Genomic DNA, 15,934 nt, shown 5'->3' on the forward strand with positions numbered 1-15,934 from the left:
TTAAGTTCTTGAATTTTCCTCATCTGTCCAAGCCATTCCTTAGTTATATGGAATACTGTAATAACTGCTTATTTAGGGCAGTCACTCAGCTTTCCCAGATTCTTGAATAGTAAATGTACCCAGTTATTCAACATGTCATCCCTCATTTCTATATTGCTTAATGAGGAGGCAGATTTGCTTTTTGTTGAAACTCCTTGACAATTTCTTGAACAGATGGAATGGCTTTCACTCTTTGACCCTGTCCTTCCCAACTGGCCATACACATTACATAGCCATCGACCCTTTGAGTGTTTGGCCAACACCGATGTCTTCCAGATCCTCCATAGACACTAGAGGCCAGCTCGGCTGAGTAGGTTTGTGTTTTCAGTGGGATGAGGTGAGTCTGACATTGTCAGACACTTACAGCAACTTATCTCCCCGAGAAACAGATGTGTGATCCTTATTTCCCACCAACATCCAGTGTCCGGAAAGTGTGGAGAGGTCACCATAAATGCTAATGGTCTCTCGGGTTTGTCCAATAAACACTTAATGTGTGCAGACAGCTTCAGTCAAGCTTAAAAAATGCAATATAATACAAAGCTAATCCATATACGTCATTGTATTATGGATGCTATACTTTTCTATGTCTCAGATCAGACACATTTGTTTCTTCTACATTCCCATGGAATCTAGGAAATCAGTTGTGGCATGCTCGATCCCCGCTTGTAGTATTAGCATTGCTTCTAGGCAGCAAAGACTCAATGGTGCCATGGAGGAATCCAAACTGAAGAGATATGACACCTGCACTGCCGTAGTTAGTTAGACCCTTGTGACTCAGGGGTATATGCAATGTACCGTATATGCCTTTTGTCAAAATAAAACATCAATCGCCATGGGCATTCCACCTGGGTGCCGCTTCCAAGAAAAAACAGTTCATATAGAAGTGTCCAAAAGAAAGAAAAATGAAAGCGCACTCACCGGTGGTGAACTTCAGCGATTTATTAACACATAGTTACGTGATGCAGGGAGGGTAGTGAACGCATACAGGACGACAGCTGTTTCGTGCTATGCAGCACTTCGACAGTGCCATGGAGGACCATGGTGTGACTCTATACAGGTTATATGCTCACGTGTCATATTGATGCCAACAGCAACAGCCTATGACTGTACGCTGGCAAGTTGGAACCTATATGGATCGATTTTTAGACATTGTGGTGGAGGATGAACCAACTGCTCGCAGTAAAGCGAAAACCCAAGAATGAGCAATATAGTAGGCATGTGTAGCTGGCACCATTTCCACCATTACTCAATGACGCATAGATATGTGGTAAATCTGTGAGTCATATATGTATTATCTTGTAGCAGTCAGTGAGTGATATATCGCACACCAAAAAGATTCCCACCTCACACACCTTCGGGCACAAAGCTCATTGTGGTTATAGTCTGGAATGAATCAAACTGCTATAAATTACCGTACTGAGCGTTGAAGTTGAAGACGATCTTTGTTCTCAACCATTATCTGAAGAGTCTCATAGATACATAGTAAATGTGTGGTGAAGAAGTATTCCATATGGAATCATTCACACATTGAGTACCTGGGGACTATCTTCCCCATTAAAACGCCTCTGATGGGAGAGCTGGTGGTACATAAACACTGATAATGTTACCTTAGGCAGCTCCTTGCTATATGGACAGCAGCTAAGGGATTAAGTGTCCAATAGCTGAGTTGTCCATTGCTGAGGCCGCTACCAATGGTGAGAACAGAGAGCCTGTGTCAACAGTTTGGAGCCTGGCTCCTAATTTAGGCCTCATTCCTACGTCCGTTTTCACAAATCTATTTTGTCCCATGTTTTTCACAGGTAGAACAAGTACACATTTTAGTCTGTGGCTGTCTGTATTTCCTTTTTTATGGACTGTGTATCTGCAAAATCACCCATACAACATTGTAATGGGTAGAAGATTAGCATTTTTTTTCTTGCTTATAAGAAAATTACCAATGGTAAAAACTGACTCCTGGACCAAACACTGATTAATATCTGACCCAAAACAGTGATGAAAAATTTTCCATTCATTTTCTTTCTCATACATGAAAATTAAAGACATCTGAATGAGGCTTCGAGTCTAGCCTTGTCATCTGTTTTGCCCAGAGTGTAGCATAGTCTCTCTGCACTCATTGTCAGAGCAACTAAAACTGATGGCGTTGCACAGGGGTACTGTACTTGCGTTCTTGATGACATTTTATGAGATCTCATGTTCACGGTGCAGAGAAAATTGAGGCGCTGAGGATTTCAAATCCACAGAATACAATCAGCAGTCAAATGTGTACTATTTAGGCTAAGTTCACATTAGTGTTTGAGTCCATAGTGTGGTGCTGTGGGCTTCTTTCCTTGAGCGCCGCCAACTTCTGCATGCGTCCTGCATTGCCCTGTGTACCTATCTTTAACATTGGGTATGCAGGGGCGTGCGTTGTATGCGGATGTGTTCGCATGCGTCATTTTGACTTGCCCGGCGAACGCAACATGTTGCATTTTCTTGCGTTCGGAGGGCACGTCAAAACGGCGCACACGGACGCATCCACATACAACGCATGTCCCTGCGTACCCAATGTTAAAGATAGGTACGCAGGATACATGCGGAAGTAGGCGGAGCTAAGGTAAAAAGCCTGCAGCACCACAATGTGGACTCAAACACTAATGTGAACCCAGCCTTAATACAGATTTTGTGGCTGTGGATTTGCGCAAGAAAAGTCTTGAACAGCCGTATTGTATAACACCTTCACATGATGGCAGTTCTCAGATAAGACTGCAATTTACAGCTGTGATTTTGCTACAAAGCCAGGCATATTCCCATTGCTGTTTTACTGCAAGTGAGTTACATGCGACTTGTGACCATAGACAGAAAAAGCGATGAAATGTGGAACGCCAGTTGGGTGCAGGTCACCATGCAACTCCACAGGAAAGCAGGAGATGCAATGTGACAGCATGACAATATTGTTTGAATGGACCAGGACTATTCAGTTTCCATAGAGCCTTTTCTCTCTGTTTTTCCTGATTCATTACTTGAAGCTGATGGAGATGGTGCCCCAAGTGGTAGAAAGGTGTAATGTAGGGGAAAAGTCATACCTGATTTTAGAAAAAAAAAAAATCACATCGGTATTAGATGTTGTCTTTAATAAAAAACAATGTGGAGACTTCCTGTCTTTGGGATATTGCTAGCCCAGGGCCGCAATGTGCTAATAAATAGTACTTCATGTTACCTTCTGCTATAGCACAAATATACGTGCTGCGCCGATTCTTTGGAATGCACTACCTAGGTTAATACGTTTAATCCCCAATCCCCACAGTTTTAAGCGTACCCTAAAAACTCATTTGTTCAGACTGGCCTACCGCCTCAATGCATTAACCTAACGATCCCTGTGTGGCCTATTTATAATAAAAAAAAAAAAAAAAAAAAGGTTCCTCGCATCATGTTCTCATACACTTTATGCAGTATTAGCCCTCTGTGTCTGTACTGCTACATACTGGTTCATGCAGCTTTACATGAACACCTGAGCCTTACACTATGGCCGGTCCGAATAACTAAAGCAATTGTTACCATCCACCTCTCGTGTCTCCCCTTTTCCCCATAGTTTGTAAGCTTGCGAGCAGGGCCCTCACTCCTCCTGGTATCTGTTTTGAACTGTATTTCTGTTATGCTGTAATGTCTATTGTCTGTACAAGTCCCCTCTATAATTTGTAAAGCGCTGCGGAATATGTTGGCGCTATATAAATAAAAATTATTATTATTATTATTATATACAGAGGTGACCTGCTCCACTGAGCCGTCTTGTGGTACTGTATATTTGTAGTAGATAGCAGTGGCTAGAGTGACATTTCATGTGACCGGCGCTTACACCTAGAACTTTGCACAATGGTGGATCTCTCCAGCTTTGAACTTTTCACTCTGTGCGGGTTTCGGGGGTGGATGTGGGGGGCTTTTCTATCGTTTGTTCAGCTGCCTGGCTCTCCAGGAGCGACCATGCCAGTGGCTGCTATTTAATCCTTTGAGTGCAAGCTCTGCCGCATAGTACAGACGACCCGGCTTGTAGTTTTGTACTGGAAGACCCTGAATTCCTGCGAATGCTATATGGCAGTGTGGGATCATTTGGTTCTTCAGACAAAGAACAATGACTCTTGTGAAAGTTACTTTGTCTTTGGTCATTACATCAGCTCTGTGCTCTCCTAAACCACAAAGCCGCCACTAAATGGTAAATAGTTTATATTGGAAATCTTTGTTTCTTGTTGTTTTTTTTTTTAGACTGTAGAAATGAGAAGTCGTTTGGTAGCCACACTCCTAAAACTTATGAGCGCCTATGCTCAGGTGGTGGCATAGGTGATTGGCTTCTCTGTTTTGCTCCTTACCATGAAAAGCTAAGTAGCTGTGCCATTATGAGCCCACTGCCATAACTTAATACTGGAGAGGATCAGATATCCTGAGGCAGCTGCCTGGAGCACTTATCTCTCCCATCTAAATGACCTACAATGAACAGTCTGTAGCCTTTATCTCAACAAAGTGAAACTTTTCTCTGCTAGTTCACTGATCCCTGGATTGTAGAAAGGAGGATTGAGTGTCAGACAAATGACAGATGACCAGGAACTTGATCCATCTTTTAAATCCCTTTTTCCGGGACCACTACTGTCCTAGACACCAGGGGTCATATCAAGATAAGGCAGTGGCCATTGAGGAAATTGTAGGCACTGCACATTTCAAGAGCTCGGCTAAAAGAATAGTGAGCTTATTGGAAACCCGGTGACATGCAGGTGTACCCACATTAAGAGGCCTAAATCTTGCATTGATAAAGCCCATCATTTGCTTAGAATCTCGTTTCCAGTTATTATCTAGCTGCATGTCAGATCAGCACAGCAGATGATCTGCCTGGAACTGAATCTAGTGTCTGCGGATGCTTCACATGTGTTCAGATGATGCAGCCCTTCCTGTCTCATGGCATCAGATTGCAAGCTCTTAAGACCAGCTCCTTTTAAAAGCATTCCCGCGCTATACCTACATGAATGCCGTTGCTTGTGCAGAGCATGCTGGGAGTTGTAATGTATATTTTGCATTGCTGAAATAAATTTCCCAGCATGCAGTAACAGCACATAGTCCATTCATAGCAGGCGGACTACCAGAGAAGACTACGGACCTATACCAGCCCCAGTCTATAGAGATGTAATTATGTATTTGATGGATTAATACCAGCAATCCCCACTGTTGTCACACGACATCGCTGTATCAGTACAAAATCTATGTAAAATATTCACTCACAAGAATGTAATGAATGTGGCTACTTGCCCTCAGTCCTGCACATTGATGTGTGCAAACTGTAAAGCGCTGCGGAATGTGTTAGCGCTATATAAAAATAAAGATTATTATTATTATTGTACCAACACTGACACCGTGCGATTTTCCCAGTAATAGTCACTTACTGGAGTCTCCACCAGAGTTCATTATACATCCTGTCAGCTAGAAATATTCCTCACCGAGCATTAGTATTAGAGCCCCTGACCAATGGTGGCTTCGGAGGCTCAGTGCTACCCTATAGTCATTATAATGATGTGGGGAGGGCGGAGAGAAAAACAAAAATACTCATAGAAATCTCATTCAGCAAAACAAAGTGTCTCTTCCTGTTGCTATGGTGATGGCAGCATCCTATACATCTATAGTGTCGTCACCTATGGACCATTATGGGAAAATAATAACGCACAATGTAGGAAGCTTGAAGGGGCCTATAGATGTGTCTACATGCCATGCAGATGCTGTAAGCTTGTGCTAAAAACTTTTATTTTTTTTTGGGGGGGGGGTGGAACTTTCTAACCATTGTCCTACATTTTTATGTAACATAGTAACTTTATATTAATCGGGTTTGTCCAATATTAGCAACTTTGGTATTCTTTTCGTTATAGTGAAAGAAAACGATAAAATGGTAAATGTAAAACAGAAATTATGCATGTTTTATCTTGTCATCTAACTCTTTGATGCTGGTACTATTTATACATTATGATTGAGAAAGTTTACCTGCAGTCCTATGTAAAAACAAAGATAACAGTTGTATAGATTGCCCAGTTATTACCAGCACAATCGTCAGGATAGTTTTGCCCACCTTTCCAGCCTCACCTGCTTCCTTCTTGATATCAGACGGATATCCCTTGTGGTCAGCTCGCCAAGTAATCTGTGTCCGCCCCCAAAATTCTCCAGTTCAAAGAATAATAATAATGATTAAAAAAAAATCCTTGTTTATTTGTGGCAGCGCTGCATTTGTGGCTGCAGTTGCAGTCTGTTTTATTGTCCACCCATGTCCGCTACCTTCTGCCTTGGAACAAGCGGTTCTGAATTTCATTCCTGGATGCAGAGCCCATCTTACTCCTCTCTGCGAGTTTCCTCCTGACAGCCTTATTTGAACCTGAGTTTTTCAGCTCTTTTGTGGTGAAATTACATGATCTGGAAAGAGTAAGAGAGAGGGAGAGGAAAAAAAAAGTAAAGTTGTACCCAGCATGTTAAAAGCAGCACGGTCTATGGTTGGACAGTAGTTTTCATCCACTCCCACAAAAGTGAGAGATACGCCAGCAGGAGACACAAGCACACAGCCCCCCTTTTCCTTCTGACCATAAACATGGGAGGGCGGCTGAATCACAACCTTAAAATGGTGATGTCATGGTTCTCTTAGTGAAAACTAATTTGGCATGCAGGAACTCCACCTCCCTCCTCCCTGGCAGCCCTTGCCTGTAACACAATTGTCGACCTGCGGGGTGAAAAATGCACAATGTGCCTTAATAAGAAACTGGGTGAACTTGACCGAGAAGACGGACAGGAGATGTCTAGGAGCAGTGCCCCATAAAGGTTTCTGATGTCGGTGAATACACTGTATCATTTAGTAGAGGAAGTGGAATATCCAGCACCAGAGATTAGATATTGCAAAAATCCACATGACAACCTATGAATACACATGTCAGGGTGTGCTGTGTTATAAAACAGAGTGGGTTCATCTAGCTTTGAGCATCCTACTTTTTCTGTATCTTTACTATGTGGTTTCATGCCCCGAGGCCACATGAAGGATATGACATTTCTTTTATTAGAAGAACCTAAAGCTTTAAATGGGTTGTCTAGTAAAAGCGTTATCACCGATTTACAGGATCAGTGATAACTTACAGATCGGTGGGAGTCCAACTGCTGGTGGGACAAGAGTTCCGGCCCTTCATTCTTTCCACTGGACAACTCTTTCAAAGAAGATCAGTCAAGGTGCACAAATAATGCACCTATAACGGGGGGATGTATAGAATAAAAAAAAAAACAAAGCCACATCTGTCTGTGAGTTATGTCTGGCATAACCGCTCCGCTCTGTTAAAAAGTAAATGGAGCTAAGCTGCATTAGCATACACAACCTGTGCACAGATGTGGCACTGTTTGTGGAAGAAAACAGCCATGTTTTCCTAATTGTGGCTTTTGTTTGCACTGCCAGAATTGGCCTTAGCTGATCTGAACCTCCGGATGCTTTCATACAATCTGTGCCGATGGCTAACTGCAAGCAAGTTTTTGTGCAGGAACACCGCAGCAAGTGACTGACATTTTGTGATTGGCATTTGCACTTGCATCAAGGGATGTCATTATCATTCATAAATATTGCTTTAGCGGACCTGTTACATTTGCATCAGAGGCTCAAATAGGAAATTTGGTGACTGAATTTGTCATATTTGCATGCAGTGCTATATATTAATGACAATGACCCCAGATGTCAGTGGGGTCCATTGGGTGAGGTTTGTATTGATTGTTTTGGGCTTTTCATTCTTGTGAAGGGATGGAAGCTACTTAATGAGATTGACATCTACTACTACTACTGACTGTGACACAGGTTCCCTCCTAGTGGGCCAAAAAGATAGCAAATCTGCTTGTCACAGACTACTACTGTTCTGTGTGTAGAGATAGAAGTTCTAGACTTTGTACTTACCTGCTTTATTTTAGTTGTCATTATATCTGCATCGCTCCTTTTTATGTTACTTTACCCAATTTATCTCTTGATTTCACGTCGATCTTGGCAGCAGTCTGTTGCTTTGTGCTCTTGCCAGAATTTCTGTAGCTGTTCTGCTGATGAGTGAGGGTTTTTTTTGTGGTGTTTGACCAGAAAATACCTCTCTAGCTTTGTTTTTTGTCTCCATCTGCTGCTTCCACAGCCTTTTTTTGTGAAGGTTTTATTTTTCTGTTTATAATATATTTTATAGCTTTGTTTAGAGTGATACAACAATCTCTTCCTTTATTGGCTAACATGAGAATCTCTGCAGTGTCCACAAATGTTGGTGAATGCAGGAACAGCTATGTTTTTAATGATTGCAATGATAAAGAGGGTTTCAATGTTTAATGGTTTCTTATTCCATTGCCTTGCTTTGTTAAAAAATCTAAAAATCAGCCTTACTTACCCCCAGCTGCTGCATCACCGCCTCTCTGCCACTGCCCCTGGACTTTGTTTATATGCATCTGCTAGTCATTCGTACTGGAAACAGTGGGAGGAAAGACAAGCTATCGTTGGTAGAAAAGCATGAACAATTACTGTACAATATAAATGATCCTTAAAAACACACCATATTGATTCACCTATTTATAACCTCGTGGAAAAAAGTCCCTAATACAGACCTCTGGAATCCTTCCCAGGCAGTACCCCCAAAGCGTTGAGATCCAGCATTTCTTTTAGCTTGTTTCATTGTAGTAAAGAAGTAACGGTACTACCAGATAACCAGAAATATTCCCATTTTAGTTTTAGGGTTTTATTCCAAAGTTTCCATTGAGCAAACTTCCATGTGTAAGGCTAGGTTCAGATTGCGTTAGTGCAATCCGTTTAGCGCCTAGCGCTAGCGGATTGCGCTAACGCAATGCGTTGTAAAGGGGTCGCGTTAAACGTCCCCGCTCTCGCAGATCTCTGATCTGCGAGAGCGGGCAACGGACCGCGGGCGCGCCTCGGACGCTGCAAGCAGCGTCCGCGGCGCGCCACAAAACACCGGCACATCGCTAGCGCGTGCCGAAAATGGCACGCACTAGAGATGCGCGTCCCCATTGCTGTTAATGGGCGCGCTAACGGACGCGTTGCACGGCGTTAATTTCGCCGTGCAATGCTGTCCGTTAGCGCGGTCCCATTAACGCAATGGGAACCTAGCCTAACTCATACCCCTCATCCTCCCTACTGTCTCTGGCCTTGTGAGTGGTTGCTGAGTTTTTTATTTTCTCTCACATATAAAGGCCGATCATTGCTAGAGATCTAAGCCACTTCCTATCACAGCAGATACATTACCACCAATTGAACTGGTATAAAATGTTAATTTCTGATCTTTCTTGCAGTAAGTCCCAGGATCACATGACTCATTATTAAAGGAAATTGATGTCTGTGAAGCATATAGTCACATTAAGAGGATACATTGATAATTATCCACTACGAACCAAAAGAGCAATGTGGTCTCCGGATGTGGAAGTTGTTCCTCTGTCCAAAACTGTTTATTTAGAAAGCAGACGTTCCTCTGCCTGAGAGTTGGCTAAATGTCAGCTCAACGAGTTACACGCAACGTCATATTATAGTGTCATACTTAGATAAATTAAATGGTGGCATGAACCTAAAGGGGTTTTTCAGAATGTTATCCTTGATATTTCTGCATTACTTTAATACTTGAAGCATTTCATCAATCGGGGTAGTTGTAGGGATGATCATTCTTTGGTTCATAATGGTCATTGAGCTCCAAATCACAGCTTGATCTTATTATCCTTCAGCCTTGGACATGAAACCAGCACAGTCTGCTTCTACAAAATACATAAATAATGAAAATGATGTGATACAAGTGATACACTGCTCATAATGCATACATAGAGCCAAACGACATGCACAAAGTTTTCTATTAATGATCTTGTTCCAATTATTCTTTACTAGAGACCCCTGGATGTTCACTTGAATGAGGGGCCCAAACATCTAGTGTTTGCCACGCTGTTGTGTGCATGAAAGCGGTAAAATCATTACCATGAGCTTGCAGCTGTGATCGGAGGTAAAGAGTTTACCTCCAGTCACTGGCGTCAGCTGATGGGACTACTGCTCCCATCAGCCGACGCCTGCTGCCGCTAATAATAGTGAGAGCATCCACATGACACCTGGTGTTCAGGGTTGAACCCAAACAGTAAAGGCCCCTTCACAATAAGCGACGCTGCAGCGATACCGTCAACGATCCGGATCGCTGCAGCGTCGCTGTTTGGTCGCTGGAGAGTTGTCACACAGACCTCTCTCCATCGACCAACTATCCCGAGGTCCCCGGTAACCAGGGTAAACATCGGGTAACTAAGCGCAGGGCCGCGCTTAGTAACCCGATGTTTACCCTGGTTACCATGCTAAAAGTAAAAAAAAACAAACACTAGATACTTACCTACCGCTGTCTGTCCTCCAGCGCTGCGCTCTGCTTCTCTGCTCTCCTCCTGTACTGGCTGTGAGCCGGAAAGCAGAGCGGTGACGTCACCGCTCTGCTTTCCGGCTCACAGCCAGTACAGGAGGAGTGCAGAGCACAGCGCTGGAGGACAGACGGCTGTAGGTAAGTATCTAGTGTTTGTTTTTTTTTTACTTTTAGCATGGTAACCAGGGTAAACATCGGGTTACTAAGCGCGGCCCTGCGCTTAGTTACCCGATGTTTACCCTGGTTACCAGTGAAGACATCGCTGGATCGGTGTCACACACGCCGATCCAGCGATGTCAGCAGGAGTCCAGCGACGAAATAAAGTTCTGGACTTTATTCAGCGACCAACGATCTCCCAGCAGGGGCCTGATCGTTGGTTGCTGTCACGCATAACGATTTCATTAACGATATCGTTGCTACGTCACAAATAGCAACGATATCGTTAACAATATCGTTGTGTGAAGGTACCTTAACACAGACTTCCTGAAGTCCGTGTTTGGTGTCCGTTCCGTGATATCGTAATCTAGTCTCATTAGCAAACAGAGCTCACCAATTCAAGTGTGAAAAACTCAGACTCTACACAAGACACAGTTGTCCAGTCAGCAAGGATTCGGATTCCTGAACCAGGGAATGAATTACCTGTACGACGGACTCCTTGCCATAGACGGACTACACCTCAACAAACTTGGGAAACACATTTGCCAGAAGACTCACTACACTCATCAGGAGGGCTTTAAACTAGAAGAAGAGGGGACGGGAAGAAAAATATTAGACTGGAACATGAAGCCATAAAATATAATGATGAAGGATATGAGGTGCAGCAAAGAAGACCCAAGACAACATACTCGGAATGGGAGGTAAGAAAAGTTCTAAAACAATCCACAGGGAGGGGATTGAAACAAAACAAAATAGTCTAAACTGCATGCTCGCAAATGCCAGAAGCATCAACAGAAGAGGCTGGCGGCGAAACGCGCGTCGGGGTGAGGGGACGCCAGGATTATCCACGCTGTAGTTAATTATCAACCTTTTATATTATATTATATTGGCAACGCCATATCACTTCAAATAGCACTATATACTGGGGAAAGACTTTGGCATGTATCCCTAGGGCCATTATGCAGTGATTGCAGATAGGAAATTTTTCATGTCCCTGTATGTTAATTTAACACAGGGTATATCTGTAAGTATAGACTGCTTTGAGATATTGGGCTTGGTTATATCCACGTATAGATAATTTTTTGGATATTTGATGGACTAGACTTGTCTGTAAATGAACTTTTTTTTATATAAATTGGTTGGTAATATAATAAAATAGTTTGTGATCAGTAATTACATATGGGGAATTTTCCTATTTACCGGTAAGTAAATCTGGGGTCCCCTAGACGGCATTTTGCTTTTTTATTATTGTTTTACAGTTTATTGTCATTTGTGGCCTTAATAAAAATAAAAAATATTGTTTTTAATGTAGTATGTGGGAACTCTTCTTTGTCCCGAACATGCAATAATATGGGATTTGGTGTTTTAGAATAACAAATCTGCAGGTCGTCTGGCATCTAGGAAATAGCGACCACAATATTGTACATTTTCACTTGTCTTTCACTAAGGGGATTTGTCAGGGAGTCACAAAAACACTGAACTTTAAGGTACCGTCACACATAGCGACGCTGCAGCGATACCGACAACGATCCGGATCGCTGCAGCGTCGCTGTTTGGTCGCTGGAGAGCTGTCACACAGACCGCTCTCCAGCGACCAACGATCCCGAGGTCCCCGGTAACCAGGGTAAACATCGGGTAACTAAGCGCAGGGCCGCGCTTAGTAACCCGATGTTTACCCTGGTTACCATCCTAAAAAGTAAAAAAACAAACGCTACATACTTACCTTCTGCTGTCTGTCCTCGGCGCTCTGCTTCTCTGGTCTGGCTGTGAGCGCCGGGCAGCCAGAAAGCAGAGCGGTGACGTCACCGCTCTGCTTTCCGGCTAACCGACGCTCACAGCCAGAGCAGGAGGAGAGCAGAGCACAGCGCTGGAGGACAGACGGCTGTAGGTAAGTATGTAGTGTTTGTTTTTTTACTTTTAGGATGGTAACCAGGGTAAACATCGGGTTACTAAGCGCGGCCCTGCGCTTAGTTACCCGATGTTTACCCTGGTTACCAGCAAAGACATCGCTGAATCGGTGTCACACACGCCGATTCAGTGATGTCTGCGGGGAGTCCAGCGACGAAATAAAGTTCTGGACTTTCTTCCCCGACCAGCGATCTCCCAGCAGGGGCCTGATCGCTGCTGCCTGTCACACTGGACGATATCGCTAGCGAGGACGCTGCAACGTCACGGATCGCTAGCGATATCGTCTAGTGTGACAGTACCTTTAGGAAGGCAAAGTTTGACAAGCTTAGAGATGCCCTTGATATGGTTGACTGGGACAATGTCCTGAGAAATAAAAATACAGATAATAAATGTGAAATGTTTAAGAACATCCTAAATAGGCACTGTAAGTGGTTTATACTTTGTGGGAATAAAAGACAAGAAATAGGAAAAACCCAATGTGGCTAAACAAAGAAGTAAGTGGGGCACTTAACAGTAAAAAGAAAGGATTTAAACTACTAAAGCAGGATGGCACCGTTGAAGCTCTAAAAAAAACTATAGGGAGAAAAATACTTTAGCTAAAAGAACAATTAAAGCTGCCATAAAGGAAACAGAGAAGCACATTGCTAAGGAGAGTAAAACTAATCCCAAACTGTTCTTCAACTATATCAATAGTAAAAGAATCATAAGTTTAAGTGTAGACCCCTTAAAAAATTGTGAGGAAAGAATGGTTGTAGATGATGAGGAAAAGCTAATATATTAAACACCTTCTTCTCCACTGTATTCACGGTGAAAAATGAAATGCTAGGTAAAATGTCGAGAGACAACGAAAACCCTATATTAAGGGTCACCAATCTAACCCAAGAAGTGGACTCAGTAGCGACGGGGTCTGTTCCACAGGACTGGCGCATAGCAAATGTGGTACCTGTATTCAAAAAAGGCTCTAAAAGTGAACCTGGAAATTATAGGCCAGTAAGTCTTAACCACTATTGTTGGTAAAATATTTGAAAGGTTTCTGAGGGATGTTATTCTGGATTATTTCAATGAGAATAACTTTATAACTCCATATCAGCATGGGTTTATCAGGAATCGCTCCTGTAAAACCAATCTAATCAGTTTTTGTGAAGAGGTAAGCTATAGACTGGACCAAGGTGAGTCATTGGACGTGGTATATCTTGATTTTTCCAAAGCATTTGATACCGTGCCACAAAAGAGGTTGGTACACAAAATGAGAATGCTGGGTCTGGGGGAAAATGTGTGTAAAAGGGTAATTACCGTAACTGGCTTAGTGATAGAAAGCAGAGGGTGGTTATAAGTGGTATATTCTCTACCTGGGTCACTGTGACCAGTGGGGTGTACCACAGGGGTCGGTGTTGGGACCTAATCTCTTCAACATATTTATTAACAATCTGGTAGAAGGTTTACACAGTAAAATATCGATATTTGCAAATGATACAAAACTATGTAAAGCAGTCAATACTAGAGAAGATAGTATGCTGCTACAGATGGATCTGGGTAAGTTGGAAACTTGGGCCGAGAGCTGGCAGACGAGGTTTAACAATGACAAATGTAAGGTTATACAATGGGAAGAAAGAATCAATATTACCATTACACACTGAACGGGAAACCACTGGGTAAATCTGACATGGAGAAGGACTTGGGGATCCTAGTTAATGATAAACTTACCTGGAGCAGCCAGTGCCAGGCAGCAGTTGCCAAGGCAAACAGGATCATGGCGTGCATTAAAAGAGGTCTAGATACACATGATGAGAGCATTATACTGCCTCTGTACAAATCCCTGTTTAGACATGGAGTACAATTATCTCTCCAAGGATCTGTTTATACCAAGGAAGGTGGTGATGGTCACAAGGGGGCATTCTCTGCATCTGGAGGAGAGAAGGTTTTTCCACCAACATAGAAGAGGATTCATTACTGTTAGGGCAGGGAGAATCTGGAATTCCTTGCCTGAGGAGATGCTGATGGTGAACTAAGTCGAGGGGTTCAAGAGAGGCCTTGATGTCTTCCTGGAGCGTAACAATATTGTATCTTACAATTGTTAGGTTCTTTAGAAGGATGTAGATCTGGGGATTTATTCTGACGGAATATAGGCTCAACTTTATGATTTTAACCCCTTTCTGCTATCGGACAGAATAGTATGTCTGATGGCAGAACCCCTGCTTTGATGTGGGCTCCGGCGGTGAGCCCGCATCGAAGCCGGGACATGTCAGCTGTCAAACTCTGACAGCGGCATTTAACAAGTGCTTCTAGCCATCCGGCCAGAAATTCGCGTATCGGTGACCCCCATCATGTGATCAGGGGTCATCGGTGCGTTTGCATAACAACCAGAAGTCTCCTTGAGACCTCTATGGTTGTTGATGCCGGATTGCTGTGAGCGCCACCCTGTGGTCGGCGCTCATAGCAATGCAGTAATTATGCTACATAGGGGCGACCTGAGCATCACCTCTATGTAGCAGAGCCGTTCAGGCTATGCCAGCTTATAGCCTCCCACAGAGGCTATTGAAGCATGGCAAAAGTTTTTTTTTTACATTTTTTTTTTAAATATGAAAAATAAAAATAAAAGTGCAAATCACCCCCCTTTCGCCCCATTCAAAAAAAAATCAAACCTACATATATTTGGTATCGCCGAGTCCAGAATCGCCTGATCTATCATTAAAAAAAAGGATTATCCTGATCACTAAACGGCGTAGCGGTAAAAAAAATTAAAAACACCAGAATTACGTTTTTTGGTCACCATGACATTGCATTAAAATGCAATAACAGGCAATCAAAAGAAACCCTCACCCGAAGAAAAAATAAACCCTCACCCGACCCCAGATCACGAAAGATGGAGACGCTGCGGGTATCGGAAAATTGCGTGCGTTTGTTTTTTTAAACAAAGTTTGGAATTTTTTTCACCACTTAGCTAAAAAAGAACCTAGACATGTTTGGTGTCTATGAACTTTTAATGACCTGGAGAATCATAATATCAGGTCAGTTTTAGCATTTAGTGAACCTAGAAAAGAAGCTAAACAAAAAATAAGTGTGGGATTGCACTTTTTTTTTTCAATTTCACCACACTTGGAATTTTTTTTCCCATTTTCTAGTACACGACATGCTAAAACCAATGGTGTCGTTCAAAAGTACAACTCATCCCACAAAAACATAAGCCCTCACATGGCCATTTTGACTGAAAAATAAAAAAAAGTTATGGCTCTGGGAATGAGGGGAGTGAAAAACGAAAACGCAAAACCGAAAAAAGCTCCCTTCATTAAAGGGTTAACAGGATCTTGAGAGTTTCCCTTTAGTAAGCATATTAGGAAAGTTACAACTGGATATGTCTGGTACAATATAGTCTTCTGTACGGTATAATCTATTGACTTATTTACTGCGTTCTTGTTATTTATTTAAGCAGATTAGCCAATCAGTAA

At 42.7% G+C, this 15,934-nt stretch overlaps 2 protein-coding genes across 25 annotated transcripts in view; one reads left to right on the forward strand and one right to left on the reverse strand.

Moving 5' to 3' along the window:
- The window catches only part of ANGPTL2 (angiopoietin like 2), a 36,885-nt gene extending 30,219 nt beyond the window's left edge, over positions 1–6,666 (reverse strand). The window contains exon 1 of one of the 3 annotated variants that reach the window (XM_069747985.1): positions 6,130–6,666. The gene's annotated coding sequence lies outside the window, so the exon portion shown is untranslated. Of the gene's footprint in view, positions 1–957; positions 1,090–6,115 lie in introns of those variants that run through there. The other 2 variants (XM_069747986.1, XM_069747987.1) reach the window with 2 other exon arrangements.
- Positions 1–15,934, forward strand: part of RALGPS1 (Ral GEF with PH domain and SH3 binding motif 1) — a 953,479-nt gene that overhangs the window by 430,506 nt on the left and 507,039 nt on the right. The gene's annotated exons all lie outside the window — the stretch shown is intronic.

Source organism: Ranitomeya imitator, chromosome 2 (genome assembly GCF_032444005.1).
Source record: "Ranitomeya imitator isolate aRanImi1 chromosome 2, aRanImi1.pri, whole genome shotgun sequence".
Taxonomy (NCBI): Eukaryota; Metazoa; Chordata; class Amphibia; order Anura; family Dendrobatidae; genus Ranitomeya; species Ranitomeya imitator.